At 50.5% G+C, this 18,294-nt stretch overlaps 1 protein-coding gene across 2 annotated transcripts in view; it reads right to left on the reverse strand.

Moving 5' to 3' along the window:
• Positions 1-3,765, reverse strand: part of lyn (LYN proto-oncogene, Src family tyrosine kinase) — a 167,781-nt gene extending 164,016 nt beyond the window's left edge. The window contains exon 1 of one of the 2 annotated variants that reach the window (XM_072467747.1): positions 3,341-3,765. The gene's annotated coding sequence lies outside the window, so the exon portion shown is untranslated. The remainder of the gene's footprint in view (positions 1-3,340) is intronic. The other variant, XM_072467746.1, reaches the window with a different exon arrangement.
• Between the last annotated feature and the right edge of the window lie 14,529 nt (positions 3,766-18,294).

Genomic DNA, 18,294 nt, shown 5'->3' on the forward strand with positions numbered 1-18,294 from the left:
TCATGACTTCTTCCAGGACAATTACGTCAGCAGGGAAGGGGGGGGGGGGGGGGAAAGAGAGAAAAAAAAAAGAGAGATAGGGTTAACTAGAAAATGTGGAGGCAGAGAGGGAGGGTGGGGTGCAGTTGTTGGCTATTTGTTGAGTTATGCTTTGTTCTCCTGTTTGTTATCTGTTGGGTTATCTTTTTGCATCCTGGTTGTGGTTTTGTTTGATGTTTATTTATAAATTCCTTAAACATTAAAAAAATATATATATTTGCCAATCTCAAAATACCCATCAAGGATGGAAATGCTTGCCAAGAGATTCCTTCCTGTACCACCCAAGAGCAGCACTGAAATCATCCAAGACATTATTGGAGATGATGCATTCCACTCTTCCCCAAACAAGGATAAAGGTCAATGTGGTTTATTGTTAATTAGAGGAATAAAATCATTTAATGAAAGTTGTCATTTTCACAGTTGCCAGTTCTAGATAGCAGAGTAGTGCTGAAAATGTTGATCTAAGATGATAACAGTAAGAGTATATGGTGACTGATTTCACCTTAATCCCAAATTTTAAAGTTATTGCATTTGGACAATCTTACTGATGACAGCTTTAAATGAATGTTTACACAAAACAAGGTGTTTCATGATGAATTGACATGAGCTGAATCGCAAACAACTTGCATTTATATAGAAAACATTTGACCGAGTGTGACGTAAAGGAGCCCCAGTGAAATGTGACGTAAAGGAGCCCCAGTGAAATGTGACGTAAAGGAGCCCCAGTGAAATGTGACGTAAAGGAGCCCCAGTGAAATGTAAGTCAGTGGGAATCAGGGGGGAAACCTAACTGCACAAAGAAAGATGGTAATGATTGTTGAAGATCAATCCTTTCAGTCCCAGGACACCAAGGCAAGGGTACCTTAGGCTAATGTCGCAGGTCCAACCAATGACCTTCCCTCTATCACAGGTCAGAATGGAAATGCTTGTTGATGACCACCCAATGTTCAGCACTATTGTGACTCATGACACAGATACTGGGCGGGATTCTCCCATGCCATGCCGTATGGGAGAATCGCCGTTCGCGCCATTTTTTCGTGCGGCGCTGGTCCGACGCCGGCAGGCGATTCTCCGCGGAGAATCGGCGCCATTTGCGCCAGCGTGTTTGGCGCGGCAGCCGATTCTCCGGCCTTGATGGGCTGAGCGGAAACGGCAGAGTCCCGCTGGCACCGTTCACACCTGCTCGCAGCCGGCGGGAACTCTGCGCATAGGGTCGGGTGGCGGCCTGTGGGGGGGGGGGGGGGGGGGGGGGGGGGGGGGGAAGAGGTGCTTCTTCACCGGGTGGGGCCTCCGATGGGGTCTGGCCCGCGATCAGGGTCCACCGATCGGCGGGCCGGCCTCTCCAGTCCCGGCCCTATTTTATTACGTGGCTGGCCGCTGAACCCCCATGCCATGTTGTGTCGGGGCCGGCGCATTGAAGAAGTCCCCCGCGCATTCACAGGTTGGCGCGGCGCCCAGTTGGCACCGGGAAGGGAGGCTGGAGCGGCGTGAACCGCTCCAGCGCCATGTTGGCCCCCTGTGGACCGCGGCAGCGTACACGTCGGCGCGGACACTCTGTCCCGCGAACGGAGAATCGCGCCCACTGTGTCAGTCTGTGTCCATATACAGAAAGAAACGGACAACAATCAGGCTTGGGCCTGAATCAAGTGACATTCTCTCCACAAAAGAGCCAAGTAATGATCATCTCCAACAAAAGAGAATCCAACTATCTCCCCCTAACATTCAATGGCATTTCCACCACCAAATCCCCCACTATCAACATCCTGAGCATTGACCAGAAACAGAACTGAACCAGCCATAAGTGTTGTGGTTAGGCAAGGAGGTCAGAGATTGGAAATTCCGTGGAAGGTAACTCACCTGACTCCCTAAAGCCTGTCCACCATCTACAAGGAGCTAGTCAGGAGTGTAATGTATTACTCTCCTATTTCCCTGCACGAGTGCAGCTCTAACAACACTGCCCGACACCACGCAGGACAAAACAGCCCACTTGATTGGCACCCATCCACTACTTTAAATATTCCTTCCCTCAATCACCGACAGTGGCAACAGTATGTACCATCTACAATGTAAACTGCAGCAATTCACCAAGGCTCCTTCAACAGCATCTTCCAAATCCACACCCTCTACTACCTCGAAGGACCCGATGCATGGGAACATCACCCCTAAAAGTGTTGCTCCAAGTCACTCACCATCCCGAGTTGGAAATACATCAGTGTTCCTGCAAAGTTACTTGGTCAAAATCCTGGAACTCCCTTCCTAGAAGCACTGTGGGTGTACCTACACCGCATGGACTGCAGTGGTTCAAGGAGGACGCCCGCCCCACCCTTTCAAATGCAATTACAGATGATCAATAAATGCTGACCCATGAATAAATAATGAAAAAGCAAAATTCTGCAGATGTTGGGAATCGGAAATGAAACACGCAAGAACTTCTCAGCAGATCTGCCAACATATGCCAGAGGAACCAAGTTAACATTTCAGGTTGATGATCCTTTATTAAAACTGAAAAAAGGTTAGAGATGTAATATGGAGGCAAGGACAAAAGGAACGTCTTCAGGCTGGAAAGGAGGAAAGATTAAAAAGGTACGACAATACATGCAGCAGTAATAAGACAATAAATTAAATATGAACCTAGAAGATGAGTAAATAGAAGCAGAATCACCACTAGTTGCGTTTTCATCCACCTTTTAAAGGGAAATCCACTGATTTACAAAAAAAGTCACCACGAAAGACTTATATAGCATCCTTAATATCCCTTCTGAACCCCTCCCCTTACCGGAGGTGTGGTGATCGGGAGGTTAAACCAACACCAGTCAGCTCGCCCCTCAAAGGGGAAAGCAACCTATAGTCATCTGGGACTCTGGCTATTTTACTTTAATATGGCAAAACATTCCAATCCACTTTACTGGTACACAAGATGTAGATTAAGTGAGATAAAAGTAGACACTTTGAAAAGTGATACCATCTTCAGTCTTGTTTGCAGTTCAATAGACCCATTTAGTTCGGAGTGCTACATGCTGGCAAATATTTAGTGTTGCACATTTTAAAGGAAAATCCACCAAGTAAAAGAAGAATTTGGTCACTGGCTGGGAAAACATCCTGTAACCTTGTATCCAGACTACTTCTCCATATCAATAAGCACCAAGGCATTTTATTGCCTCTGGTAAACACATTCCCAACTCCTTCTGGACTATCAATTCTTAAAAGTAAAAATACAGAACAATATGCACAAAGAACAAATTTCAGCACCCCCGTCCATTTTATTTACTCAAACACAGTTCCGGGACTGAAAATCACTTACCTTTCCCAGTATCCAAACGGGAATCAGATATAATTGGTATTTTAGCTTTACCGACGTTTTATCAATCCAAAGGGAATGTTCTACATGTAGACTCCTGAACGCTTAAGCCACACGCCTAAGTGTTTTGCACATTGAACGGAAAGCAGTTCGGAGAAAATTTACAGCTGCCTTATCCACTCCCTGCACACAGCGCAAATTAAGGAACTAACTGGTGAGGGGTTTTTTTTTGTGTGTGTTACTTCCTGGTGTTTATATAAATCAAATGACCTCCCTGCCCAGACTAACACGCAATTTGCATGACCGTACAATAATTTCCAGGCCCAACATTAACTGTGATGCAATCAAGGGATTGTAATCTAATTGTTACTTGGCCGAGAAACTAATAAAGCAGTAGAGAGTTCAATTTAAAGCGCATCTTTTTTGCAACATGTGAAGTTCCAACCCGCCATTAAAGGACTCAAAAGGGCAATTGTTAACAGTATAACCCATCACATGGTCCAAATGCTAAACTTAATAACTGGAAATAAAGCTGAAAGTCCACTCACATGTGATATCAAATCAAAAAAACAGAAGTTACCAAGACCTCTCTAGAATTAAACTCACGGGCATTAAAAAAAACCTTGGGATTATTCAAGCGTGTGAAGATCCACATTGCTACTTTTTATCATTCTAAAACTCAAAACTGTTAAAGATTGTAGCTTAAGGGGTTTAAAAGAATTCGACATGCAAAATGCGCAGCCCTCATTTGGACAACAATACTGCGCCATGGAAACAGTGACAAAAGCAGGAAAAGCAAGTTTACAGTATTCTTAAAATACTTGGTAGAGTTTCCGCTTTAAGTGCAATCAGCAATGCAGCCGTAAATTCGTAAAATTGGGCTACTTTTAACAAGTACAACTTTTTACTGCAGTTTTTGCTCAAATGTATTTGGATATTACGAAGTGTAAAATTTCACGATGTAATTTTATCCCTCTGGCTTTTTGTTTTGAAAAAAAATTGAAATATTTTTTTTAAGTGCATGAATACCGTTTAGAATTCAATTTATGACAAAAATGTATACATTTTTCATACGTGTCTCGACCGCCACCTGTGAGGAACCGGATTTTGATTTTAAAAAGGGACTTAAAGAATTTAATAGATTGTCATATACCGTAGTCAGTTTACCACCATATTAAATATATAATATTTAAAAAACCTTTAAGAATATGTCTATTAGTGCCTCAAGCACCATTTCAAGACCTCCTGGAAGGTGCTCAAAAAGGCATAATTAGCAGAAACTCGATGGGGTTCCCTGTCAAGTGGGGAATCCTTTGGAGGAGGCTGGACCTGCTAAATAGGAAAAAAGTAGGAAAAGCATTAATGTGAGCATGGGGCCAGAGCCAGATTCTTTGGATTGGGTGGAAAGCTCCAATGGCAGGAAAGGTGGATTGGGTGGTGTTCCAGGTGAAATGAAATGAAAATTGCTTATTGTCACAAGTAGGGTTCAAATGAAGTTACTGTGAAAAGCCCCTAATCGCCACATTCCGGCGCCTGTTCGGGGAGGCTGGTACGGGAATTGAACCGTGCTGCTGGCTGCCTTGGTCTGCTTTCAAAGCCAGCGATTTAGCCCTGTGCTAAACCAGCCCCTTCTAGGTCAAGCACCTTCTAGCCCATTAACAGTGCTGTGAGTTGGGGAGGGGTTTGTCAGGTGGGTTAGGCTGTTGTATGAGGTCCCGATGGCGAGTGTGGCCACAAATAGGAGGAGGTCCGAGTACTTTCGGTTGCACCGAGGGACGAGACAGGGGTGTCCCCTGTCTCCCCTGCTCTTCGCACTGGCGATTGAACCCCTGGCTATGGCACTGAGAGAGTCAAGGAACTGGAGGGGGTTGGTGCGGGGTGGGAGGAGCATAGGGTGTCGCTTTAGGTGGACGACCTGCTGCTGTATGTGGCGGACCCGGTGGGAGGAATGCCAGAGGTAATGAGGATCCTTAGGGAATTCGGCGACTTTTTGGTGTACAAGCTCAATATGGGGAAGAGCGAGCTGTTCGTAGTTCCGCTAGGGGACCAGGAGAGGGGGATTGGCGAGCTCCCACTAAAAAGGGCAGAGAGGAGCTTCAGATATTTGGGGGTCCAGGTGGCCAGGAGCTGGGGGGCCCTTCATAGGCTTAACTTTACAAGGCTGGTGGAGCAAATGGAGGAGGAGTTCAAGAGGTGGGACACATTGCCGCTGTCCTTGGCGGGTAGGGTGCAGTCAATCAAAATGACGGTGCTCCCAAGGTTTTTGTTCCTGTTCCAGTGCCTCCCCGTGTTTATCCCGAAGGCTTTTTTCAGGCGGGTTAACAGGAGTATAATGGGGTTTGTGTGGGCGCGAGGGACTCCGAGGGTGAGAAGGGTGTTTCTGGAGCGGAGTAGAGATAGGGGGGGGGGGGGTTGGCGCTGCCCAACCTCTGTGGGTACTACTGGGCCGCCAATGCGACAATGGTGCGCAAGTGGGTGATGGAGGGGGCTGCATGGAAGAGGCTGGAGACGGCGTCCTGTGTGGGTACGAGTCTGGGGGCGCTGGCAACGACGCCGCTGCCGCTCCCTCCAAGGAGGTATACCACGAGCCCGGTGGTGGTGGCAGCCCTCAAAATTTGGGGGCAGTGGAGGCAGCATGGGGGGAAGTTGGGGCCTCGACGTGGACCCCATTACGGGGGAACCACCGATTCGCCCCAGGAAGAACAGGTGGAGGGTTTTCAGGGTGGCACAGGGCAGGGATACGAAAGTTGGGGGACCTGTTTGTGGACGGGAAGTTCGCGAGCTTGGATGAGCTGGAGGAGAAGTACGGGCTACCCCCAGGGAGCACCTTCAGGTACTTACAGGTAAGGGCGTTTGCCAGATGGCAGGTGGTGGAATTCCCGCGGCTACTGCCACACACAGTACAAGACAGGGTGCTCTCGGGGGGGGGGGGGGGGGAAAGATCTCGGAAACTTACCAGGTGATGCAGGAGGAGGAGGAGGCCTCGGTGGAGGAGTTGAAAGGTAAGTGGGAGGAGGAGTTGGGAGAGGAGATCGAAGAGGGGACGTGGGCAGATGCCCTAGGGAGGGTGAATTCTTCCTCTTTGTGCGCGAGGCTCAGCCTCATACAGTTTAAGGTGCTGCACAGGGCACACATGACCGGGACAAGGATGAGCAGGTTCTTTGGGGGTGAGGACAGGTGTGTTAGGTGCTCAGGGAGCCCAGCAAATCACACCCATATGTTCTGGCCCTGCCCAGTGCTGGAGGAATTTTGGAAGCGCGTAGCGAGGACGTTGTCGTGGGTGGTAGGATCCAGGGTCAGACCGGGCTGAGGGCTCGCAATATTTGGGGTGGCAGAGGAGCCGGGAGTGCAGGAGGCGAAAGAGGCCGGAATTCTGGCCTTTGCGTCCCTGGTAGCCTGGCGAAGGATTCTCCTTCAGTGGAAAGATGCGAGGCCCCCAAGCGTGGAATCCTGGATCAGCGATATGGCAGGGTTCATTAAATTGGAGAGGGTGAAATTCACCTTGAGAGGGTCGGGAGAAGGGTTCTTTAGGAGGTGGCAACCGTTCTTAGACTTTCTGGCAGAACGATAGAAATTGGTCAATGGCAGCAGCAGCTCGGGGGGGGGGTTTACTTTATTTTTGTTTATGTTATTTACACTGGCGTGTCTGAGGGGGTGTATACACCTGTTGTGTTAAGTCGGGGTGTTAATGTTAATTTATTATTTATGTACGGAAGGGGGGAGGGATTTGGGGGTTGATTTTTTAGATTGTGTTTTGTACTTAACCCTGTTGGGTTCTTTTTTCTTTCTCATTTTGTTATTGATATTTTATGAAAACCTTTAATAAAAATTTTTTTTTTTTTAAAACAGTGCTGTGAGGTCTGTTAAGGTTCTCTCACCTTCTTTGCCCCGAGGCCTAAGAAATCCAGCCAGCCAAGTTTAAAGCTCTAAAACTAGGTAAATATGAGGCTCCCAGCTTCAGTATTGTTATGATCCCAGCTGATGTTAATACTGGACAAGTTAGATCCCAGACTTTTTGGAACAGAGGAGGAAAGTTACAGAACAAATTCACAGGAGTCAGCAGATGAATTTTTAATGAAGAATAAATTTATTAAACAATAAAAAATGAACCATATGACAAAAAGTTGGAAAGATCTCATTACAGACACAAGACAATGATTCAAACCACACACTATTCCTTTTATCCCAGCAATATCTTCATAGACACAGCAAATTGATAACACCACTTACAATATCTATTTTATGCTCTAATATTCAAGGCAAGTATGAGGCACATGTGAATTAACAGGCAAACTGACCAGACACACAACACTCCAAAGTAAATGACAAATGTGACCAAAACAGATTCCATGGGCGGGATTCTCCGCCGGCAGGATTTTCCGTTTTGCCGGCGCCCGGGTGTTTCCCGAGGCTGCCCCACAATGGGAAACCCCACTGACCCGCCGGCATAACAGAGAATCCCGCCGGTGGGTCAGGACAGAAATGTGGCATGGCGGGGCAGAGAATCCAGCCCCCTGGATTTATTGCCAACCCACCCAGATGTTTGTCACATTGTGAGCCAATCGGTCTCACTGAAAATTTGGAAAACGTTCCGAGAAAGATAACTTTCACTTTTGAGGATCTCACTTTGGGATTCTCTCCAAAAATCACTTGGATGGCTGCAACAATGTCCCACGTCGCAGGGTTTTAATCTTGCCTTCCAAGATTCCTTTTCCCTGGACCTCTGATACATTCAGACTTCACCTTTCAAGCAGAATTTTAGACCCTTGGCCATGCCAAACAGACCACCACTGCTCCAAAAGGCCCACAGTAAGGAGTCGCCAATCTTTGGCTGCCTTCTCAGATGTTCAAGGCTACTCGCACACTCACTTTCACTGCAGGTCTGTCCATTCAAATCTCTTTATTTAAAAAAGTATTTTTATTCCAAATTTTCAACATTTTTACAATTTACAACAGTAACAAAACACACCCAACACATTAACCCCACCTTTCCCCTCTCTCCCTTCCCCCTCCCTCAGCAGCCAACAGCAACCAACTCTCCAAAATGCAAAATAAACAAATCCCAACTGTTGTAGAACGCATCACTCACTCCCCTCAGAACAAACTTCACCTTCTTCAGGGCTAGAAACTCAAGAAGGTCCCCCCGCCATGCCGAGGTACAGTGTGGAGAAGCTGACCTCCACCCCAACAAGACCTGCCTACGAGCAATTAGCGAGGCAAAGGCTAAAACATCTGCCTCCACACCCGCCTGTAGCTCTGGCTGGTCCGACATCCCGAATGTGTCTTCTAGGGGACCGGGCTTCTCATCGAAATGCAGGACGTTCAAAATGGTGCTGAAAATTACCCTCCAAAGCATTTCCAGCTTCAAGCAAGACCAAAACATTTGTACATTTGCAGGGCCCCTCTCACACCGCTCACAGACATCCTCCACTCCCTCAAACAGCTAGCTCATCTTGACTTTGTCACGTGCACCCTGTACACTACCTTCAGCTGTATCAGCCCCAGCCTCGCACACAAAGCCGAGGCATTCACCCACTGCAGTATCTCACACTATAGACCCTCCTCCAGCTCTCCCTCCCACTTAGTCTTAACTCCCTCCATAGACACCTTATCCTCCTCCAAAATCCTCCCCACACAACTCTCTTTAAATCGGAGCCAATTGCTCTGCTCTTTTCTTTCAGCTTGACTTCCAGGATCATCTCCTGGCCTCTGTCTTTGTCCCTGCCTGGGACTTTCTCCGAGGACCTCCCCCAATTCCCTTCCCAGTGTCCTGCTCCTTGGGACACCTTTTCTGGAATGATGCTCCAGTTCAAGTCACCTGACCAGCATTTCATGCCATTTTATTTTTTTTCTGTGCAGGTATGTACAACCGGCTCTCAGCCTGAAAACCCCGAACAAGGCATGTACTGCCATGTCACGACTGGCGCGTGATTAAAAGGCCAGTGACTCGCTGGGAACTGGAGTTCCTCAGATTAAGTTAAATATTTGAGTTTCATCACAATACAGGCCCTGGAGTAAGGTGGCTGTCCACTCTCTACCCTGTTGGTAAACCTGGAAGTAGATGTGTTGACGTTGTATTTGCGATTTTAAACAAGAGGTTTACATCCCACTCAGCCCCAACTCACCCATTTTTCAGGTTAAATTTCCTCCCTTGATCTGTGATCCCATTGCTTTTCTGATCGCAGATGTTAGTATTAATCACACGTTAGTCATTTTTTGTTTTTGCAAACTATCTATTATAACCCTGGAACCCCTAGCCCCCCCCAACCTAATCCCCCTTTCGCCCTGCCCCATTCACCCCCCCCCCCCCCCCCCCACCCACCCCCATTGCTGGCAACAAACAGATCCTTAAAGGCAATGATGAACGGTCTCCATCTTGAGTACCCTCCTTCTGACTTCCAAGGGCAAATCTAATCTTTTCCAGTCACAGGAATTCTGCCACATCCCCTGACTATGCCGAGGCCCTAGGTGGCACCATTGACCTCCATCCAAGCAGTATTCGTCGCTGGGCAATCAGAAAGGCGAAGGCCAAGACAACGGCCCTCTTTCCCTCTGGAAGCTCCGGCAAATCTGACACCCCAAAAATTGTCACCAATGGACACGGCTCCAACCTCACCCCCACAATCACTGATATGGGCTCAAAGACTGATGCCCAGAATTCGACCAGGTTTGGACAGGACCAGAACATGTGCGAGTGGTTCACTGGCCTCCTTAAACACCTCTCACACCTATCCTCTACATCGGGAAGAATCCATTCATATGTGTTCCAGTCGTTTGCGCCCTATGGACAACTTTAAATTGTATAAGATTCAGCCCAGCACAAAAAGAAATAGACTTTACCTTATATAATATCTCACTCGAGGCCCTTCCCTCCAATACCAGGCCCAATTCTTCTTCCCCTTTATCTTTTCTAAAGGAGCCTTCCCCAACTCCAGCAACCACCCATATATTTCTGAGATCCTCCCTTCCCCCAGCTCATCACAAGATAACATCCTATCCATCAATGTGTGACTCAATAACTGGGGGAACTAAGAGAGGTGCTTGCGAACAAAGTGCCACACCTGGATATATCTAAATTCGCTCCCCTTTGGGAGCTGATATTTTTCCGTTATCTCTTCCACTCCCACAAACCTACCCTCCACAAACAGATCCCTAAACCTCTCGACCCCCTCCTCTCCTGCTTCTTAGGAAACTAAGGAAATTTGGCATGTCCACATTGACTCTTACCAATCTTTACAGGTGCACCATAGTAAGCATCCTATCTGGATGTATTTCAGCCTCGTATGGCAACTGCTCAGCTCAAGACCGTAAGTAACTACACAGTCATGAACACAGCCCAGTCCAACACACAAAACCGCCTACCATCCATTGACTCTGTCTATACCTCCCGCTGCCTTGGGAAAGCTGGCTGCATAATCAAAGACCCTTCCCACCCGGGCTATTCTCTCTTCCAACCTCTTCCATCGGGCAGGAGATACAAAAGTCTGAGAACACGCCCTAATGGATTCAAAAATAGCTTCTTCCCCGCTGTTACCAGACTCCTGAATGACTCTCTTATGCACTGAACTGATCTCTTCACACATCTTCTCCACTGAGTAGCACAACACTCCGTATGCTTCACTCAATATCTATGTATTTACATTGTGTATTTATGTATATCCTACGTTTTTCATGGATGGAATGGCCTGTCTGGACTGTACGTAAAACAATACTTTTCACTGTACCTTGGTATACGTGACAATAAATTAAATCCAAATCAAATCCAAATCCTGTAGATTGCGCCTATCCCTGACAGTGCAAATGTATGGTTTTCGCAGATTGGGGACAATACTGACATGCCCCTCAATCTAAAGTGCCACCTAAACTGATTCCAGATGTCAAGGGATGCCACCACTACTGCATTCATTATGAATTTGGCCAGGGAAACAGGAAAGGGACTGTGACCAGTCCCTTTAAACACGACCAAACACAGGAGATTTCTTCCATTTGCCCCCACCCCACACCTCCCACCTTCTTAACATTCACCGCATTAAATTTGTCGAACATTAAATTTGATAACACCAGCCCTCCCGAACGCTGCCCCTCTGCCAAAAGACTCTCCGAATCTTGGGTGCCTTATCTGCCCACACAAAGATTGGGAGGGAATGGAAACAAATAGGAATCTTGGTAGAATGTTCATTTCGAACTAGTAGAAATGGGGAAGAACGAACCCATACTCCCCTTGACGGTGATCAATGCCCTAAACTTCTGTTCAGCACGGTAGTACAGTGGTTCGCACTGTTGCTTCACAGCGCCAGAGACCCGGGTTCGATTCCTGGCTTGATTCACTGTCTGTGCGGAGTCTGCACATTCTCCCTGTCTTCGTAGGTTTCCTCCGGGGTCTCCGGTTTCCTCGCACAAGTCCTGAAAGACGTGCTGTTTGGTGAATTGGACATTCTGAATTCTCCCTCAGTGTACCCGAATAGGTGCCGGAGTGTGGCAACTGGGGGATTTTCACAGTAAATTAATTACAGTGTTAATCTAAGCCTACTTGTGACACTAATAAAGATTATTATTACAAGAGAAAAATGAAGACCTCAAAATAATCCCAACAATAACTATGGCGAAGAACCAACACATGAACATGTAAAACCTCCAAATAACAATAACACCAAAACTGTACATCATTGCCATTAATTCTCCCACAGATCAGTCTTTCTCACAAAGTCATTCACCTCCTCCGGCGTATTAAAATAGTGTTCTCTTATCTTGAACGTGACCCATAGTTTTGCCGGGTACAGCGTCCCAAATCGAACTTTGCTCCTAAAGAGCGTCGGCTCGGTCTTGTTAAAGCCCACTCGACGTTTGGCCTGGTCGGCTCCAATATCCTGGTGGATTTGTGTGGAGTGTGGACTGACAGATCCAAAATAAAAACAGGAAATGTCAGGAAAAACTCAGCAGATCTGGCAGCATTTGTGCAGGGTAAAACGGAGTTAACATTTCGAGTCGCATTACTCTATTTCAGAATGAGGAAGAACAGTCAGTCACATTAACTCTGTTTCTCTTTCCAGAAATGCTGCCAGATCTGCTGAGGTTTTACAGAATTTTCTGTTTTGATTCCTTCAGAATCTTATGTGTTTCAGTAAGATTGTGCTTCATTCTTCCAATCTCTAATGAGTATAGACCCTACCTGCTCAACCTTTCCTCAGAGCACAATCTTCCATTCCAGGAATCAGTCAGGTGAACATTCTCCTATGCTTCCAATTTAAGTATATCATTTTTCAAGTAAGGAGGCCTGAACTGTATGCAGTACGCTAGGTATGGTCTCACCAACATGCTGTACAGTTGTAACCACCCTAATTTGGTAATCCCATTTGGCTTCCTGATAACTTGATGTACCTGCATACTACCTGATGTACCATTAATCCATTGCAAGACGATGAGAGCTGAGAACATAGGCTTTATTACACAAGAACTTGCCTGCCTGAGATCGCTGTTAACAACTGAGCGCCGCCCACAGGCAGCCGGTCTATATGCCATCTGGGGGGGCGGAGCCAGAGGCGGAGCCCACGAGGGTTCCAGTACACTACATGGAAGAGGGATCATATTACAGTACTCTACAGACAACTTATTCTGGTGAATACATTCACCACATTCACCCACTGTTAAAAAAATGAAGTCCAGCGGGGGTGAAGTGGGGTCATCAACTGTTCAGTCTGTCTGGAGGCCGGATTGTTCTACTGGACCTCCTCAGCCTTTGCGATGCGGCGGGTGCTGCCGATGTAGTCATTGACTCCAGGAGCGTGTCGTCTGGAGCTTCGGTCCGGCGTGTCGGCGACGGTTGAGGAGTGGGGGTAGGCAGGGGGGTAGTGGATAGCGGTAAGGGGGAGGTGGATGGCGGCAGCGTAGGTTCGGGACAGTACAGGAGCCCCAGGGGGGCGTAAAGGGTTGGGGGAGTGGCAGTGGGCAGGGGGGGGGGGCGCATTGGCATGGGATCCAGCAGGGGCCAGGTCCCGGAGGGAGACCATATCTTGCCGTCCGTCTTGGTGCGCGACGTAGGCATATTGGGGATTGGAGTGCAGCAACTGGACCCTCTCGACCAGGGGGTTGGTCTTATGGCTCCTCGTATGCTTTCGAAGAAGGACAGGTCCTGGAGTTGTCAGCCAGGATGGAAACGAGACCCCGGAGATGGACCTCCTAGGGAAGACAAACAAACGGTCGTGAGGAGTCTCGTTCGTGGCTGTGCAGAGGAGCGATCTAATGGAGTGGAGCGCGTTGGGGAGGACTTCCTGCCACCGGGGAATCGGGAGACTTCTAGACCGAAGGGTCATGGCCTGACCTCTAATAAAGTGTATAAGCTGAGTGACCTGCGGGTGACAGAGGTCAATGTGGATAGCCCAAAGTCGGTCGTCTTACGCGCTGGCGCATATGCCGCGGGACAGGGCATCTGGGGGCTTGTTGAGCTCCCCAGGCCGATACTTAATATTGTAAGTATAGGTGGCGAGTTCAATTCTCCACCTCAAGGTTTTGTCGTTTTTTATTTTGCCCCGTTGTGCGTTGTCAAACATAAAGGCGACCGACCGATGGTCGGTGATGAGGGTGAACCTCTTACTGGCTAGGTAGTGCCTCCAAAGCCGCACAGCTTCCACAATGGCTTGCGCTTCCTTCTCAACAGAGGAGTGTCGAATCTCGGAAGCATGGAGGGTTCTAGAAAAGAAGGCTACTGGTCTGCGCGCCTGGTTGAGGGTGGCGGCTAGGGCGACGTCTGACGCATCGCTCTCTACCTGAAAAGGGATGGACTCGTCCACCACGTGCTTCGCGGTTTTGGCAATATCTTCCTTGATGCGGCTGAAGGTCGTGTGGGCCTCAGCCGTCAGGGGGAATATAGTGGCTTTGATAAGTGGGCGGGCTTTGTCCGCATAGTTGGGGACCCACTGGGTGTAGTAGGAAAAGAGCCCCAGGCAGCGTTTGAGGGCCTTGAGGCTGTGGGGAAAGGGAAGTTCTATGAGGGAGCGCATGTGGTGGGGGTCGGGCCCTAGGACCCCGTTTTCCACGACATAGCCGAGGATGGCTAGCCGTGTTGTGCGGAAAACGCACTTCTCTGTGTTATATGTGAAGTTGAGGGATTGGGCGGCCTGGAGGAACCTCTGGAGGTTGGCATCGTGGTTCTGCTGATCATGGCCGCAGATGGTAACATTGTCCAAGTACGGGTATGTAGCCCGCAACCCGTACTGGTCCACCATTCAGTATTTCGTTCTCTGGAAAACCGAGACCCCATTAGTGACGCCGAATGGGACCCTGAGGAACTGGAAGAGTCGGCCGGCTGCTTCAAAAGCAGTGTAGTGGCGCTCTTCCGGGTGGATCGTGAGCTGGTGGTAGGCAGATGTCAGATCTACCGCGGAGAACACCCGGTACTGTGCGATCTGGTTGACCATCTCCGCTATGCGGGGAGGGGATATGCATCAAGTTGCGTGAACCGGTTGATTGTCTGGCTGTAGTCGACTACCATCCGATTCTTCTCCCCGGTCCTGACAACCACCACTTGTGCTCTCCATGGGCTGTTGCTGGCCTCGATGACCCCCTCCCTCAAGAGTTGCTGGACCTCTGACTTAATAAAAACCATGGGTGAAATTCTCCGGAAACGGCGCGATGTCCGCCGACTGGCGCCCAAAACGGCGCAAATCAGACGGGCATCGCTCCGCATCTTTGGGGGCCGAGTCCCAACCTTAAGGGGCTAGGTCGGCGCCGGACGAATTTCCGTCCCGCCAGCTGGCGGAAAAGGCCTTTGGTGCCCCGCCAGCTGGCGCGGAAATGACATCTCCGGGCGGCGCATGCGCGGGAGCGTCAGCGGCCGCTGACGGCATTCCCGCGCATGCGCAGTGGAGGGAGTCTCTTCTGCCTCCGCCATGGTGGAGACCGTGGCGGACGCGGAAGTGAAAGAGTGCCCCCACGGCACAGGTCCGCCCGCGGATCGGTGGGCCCCGATCGTGGGCCGGGCCACCGTGGGGGCACCCCCCGGGGCCAGATCGTCCCGCGTCCCCCCCAGGACCCCGGAGCCCGCCCGCGCCGCCTTGTCCCGCCGGTAAGGTAGGTGGTTTAATCTACGCCGGCGGGACAGGCATTTTAGCGGCGGGACTTCGGCCCATCCGGGCCGGAGAATCGCGTGGGGGAGCCCGCCAACCGGTGCGGCGCGATTCCCGCCCCCGCCGAATCTCCGGTGCCGGAGACTTCGGCAACCGGCAGGGGCGGGATTCACGCCAGCCCCCAGCGATTCTCCGACCCGGCGGGGGGTCGGAGAATCTCGCCCCAGGTCTGTACCGCCTGCTCCTGGTGGCGACGGGCTTACAGTCGGGGGTGAGGTTCGCGAAGAGCGAAGGGGGGGGTGACCTTAAGGGTCGCGAGGCTACATACAGTGAGGGGGGGTAGGGCTCCGCCGAATTTTAGGGTCAGGCCACGGTGACTGCATTGGAAGTTGAGTCCAAACAGTAGGGGGGCGCAGAAGTGAGGGAGGACATACAGTTTAAAACGGGCGTACTCAGCGCCCTGTATCGCGAGGTTCGCAACACAGTAATCCCGGATCTGTACCGAATGGGATCCGGAGGCAAGGGAGATTGACTGGGATGCGGGGTAGATGTGGAGGGAGCAGCGCCTTACCGTGTCGGGGTGGACGAAGCTCTCTGTGCTCCCGAAGTCGAAAATGGTCTCGTGCCCATTGACCCGGATGGCCATCATTGGGTTTTTCAGGTGTTTTGGCCGCGACTGGTCGAGGGTGACTGCACCGAGCTACGGGTAGTCTGCGTGGTCGGAGGTATCGGAGTCGCAAGATGGCGGGCTGGGTCGAAGATGGTGACCAAGGTGGCCGCCCCCATTGGTTGCACATGTTGGTTGTAGCTGAAGATGTATGCCAATATGGCCACCCCCACAGATCGCACGTGTAGGGCTGAGTTGAAAATGGCAGCCCCCACGAACTGCACAAGGCGGATGACGCATCTGAAGGGGCCGGTACCGGCAGACACGCAGCCACATTGTGGGGTCCGCGGGCCTGTGAGTCCGTAGGCTGGGCCTGGTACGCTTTCAAATTCGGGGCTTTGGATCAGGCCAGACAGACTCTGGCGAAATGTCCCTTTTTGCTGTAGTCGCTGCATGTCGCGGTGCGGGCTGGGCAACGCTGCCGGGGGTGTTGGCCCTGACCAGAGAAGTAGCAAGGCGGTCCCCCGGGCTGAATGGGCATCCGCGCAGCACAGGCCTGGGACATCGTCGGATCTGGTGAAGGCCGGGTCTGTGGTGCCCACGAGGGGTTCGCTGGGTATGCCGGGAACGTGCTGAGGCTCTGGTAGGCCACCCCTAACGAGGTGGCTAGTTTTACCGTCTCCTGTAGGTCAGTGGTACCGTTTTCCAGTAGCCGCTGCCGGATGTAGTTAGACCGGACCCCAGCCACGTAGGTGTCCCGGATCATCAGCTTCATGTGCTCGTCGGCCTTCACACCTTGCAGTTGCAGTTGCGGGCGAGTAGGGTCAAGCTCTCCAGATACTCATTCAGCGATTCCCCGGCGCGCTGTCGGCGTGTAGTGAGGAGGTGCCGCGCAAACACTTCGTTCACGGGCTTCACAAACTGTCTCTTTAGAATCGCAACTGTCGTGTCGTACGTCGTACTCTATAGACAACTTATTCTGATGAATACATTCACCACACTACCATTTTGTGATCCTGTAAGAGGACACCCAGATTGCTTTTTACCACAGCATTCTGTAGCTACTCTCCATTAGTGGTGACAAGAACTGTACAAAGTACTCCAGCTGTGGCACAACTAAAATTTTCTGCAGCTGAACTTCCGGTTGCGGCTATGCTGAGCTAAGTCGCACGTTCGGCAGCTCCCGCCAGAAACGGACTTTTGGGCTCTTTTGAGGGGCCCCAGCGGCATTTGTTCGACGATTCCCATTGTGGGAAGGGGACAGTACGATTTCCCCGGCACTGTATGGATTGGACCTGGAGTGGAGCGGTGAAAAAAGTAATTCTGGTGCAGCAAAAGTGCGAGGGAGGAGAACCAAGATGGCGGTGGGTGGAGACCAGGCAGCGTGGGCGCAAGAGCAGCAAGAGTTTCTCAAGCGCTGCTTCACGGAATTGAAAGCAGAGCTGCTGGAGCCGATGAAGGCTTTCATCGACAAGCTGGTCGAGATTCAGAAGGCCCAAGGGGCGGCGATCCAGGAGGTGCGGCAGAAGGCCTCGGAGAATGAGGACGAGATATTGGGCCTGGTGGTGAAGGTGGAGGCGCACGAGGCGCTGCATAAGAAATGGCAGGAGAAGTTCGAGGACATGGAGAATCGGTCGAGGAGAAAGAATCTGCGGACTCTGGGTCTCCCGGAGGGAATGGAGGGGTCAGGTGCTGGAGCATATGTGGTCACGATGCTGAACACGTTGATGGGCGCGGGTGTCTTCCCGAGGCTCCTGGAGCTTGATGGGGCCCACCGAGTCCTGGCGAGGAGGCCCAAGTCTAACGAGCCGCCGCGGGCGGTATTGGTGCGGTTTCACCGCTTGGTGGACAGGGTGTGTGTCCTAAGATGGGCAAAAAAGGAGCAGAGCAGCAGGTGGGAGAATGCAGAGATCCGTAGAGACCAGGACTGGAGCCCGGAGGTGGCCAAGAAGAGGGCCGGGTACAATCGGGCTAAGGCGCTTCTGCATCGGAAGGGGGTGAAATTTGGGATGCTGCAGCCGGCGCAACTGTGGGTCATGTTTACGGAGCGGCACCATTACTTTGAGACGCCGGAGGAGGCGTGGACCTTTATTCAGGCCGAAACGTTGGACACGGACTGAGGGTCGGTTTTGAGGGGAGGTCGCGGGGGCTACTGTGGTTACTGTGCTTTGGGGGATGTTGGGGGATGTTCTGTTCTGTTCTGTATTGTTTCCTTGGGTGCTGGGTGGGGTAGGGTGAATTGGTTCGAAGGGGGTGTTTTGTGAGAGTGTGGGCGTCGGTGGTTGGAA

The sequence above is a fragment of the Scyliorhinus torazame genome, chromosome 11 (assembly GCF_047496885.1).
Source record: "Scyliorhinus torazame isolate Kashiwa2021f chromosome 11, sScyTor2.1, whole genome shotgun sequence".
NCBI lineage: Eukaryota > Metazoa > Chordata > Chondrichthyes > Carcharhiniformes > Scyliorhinidae > Scyliorhinus > Scyliorhinus torazame.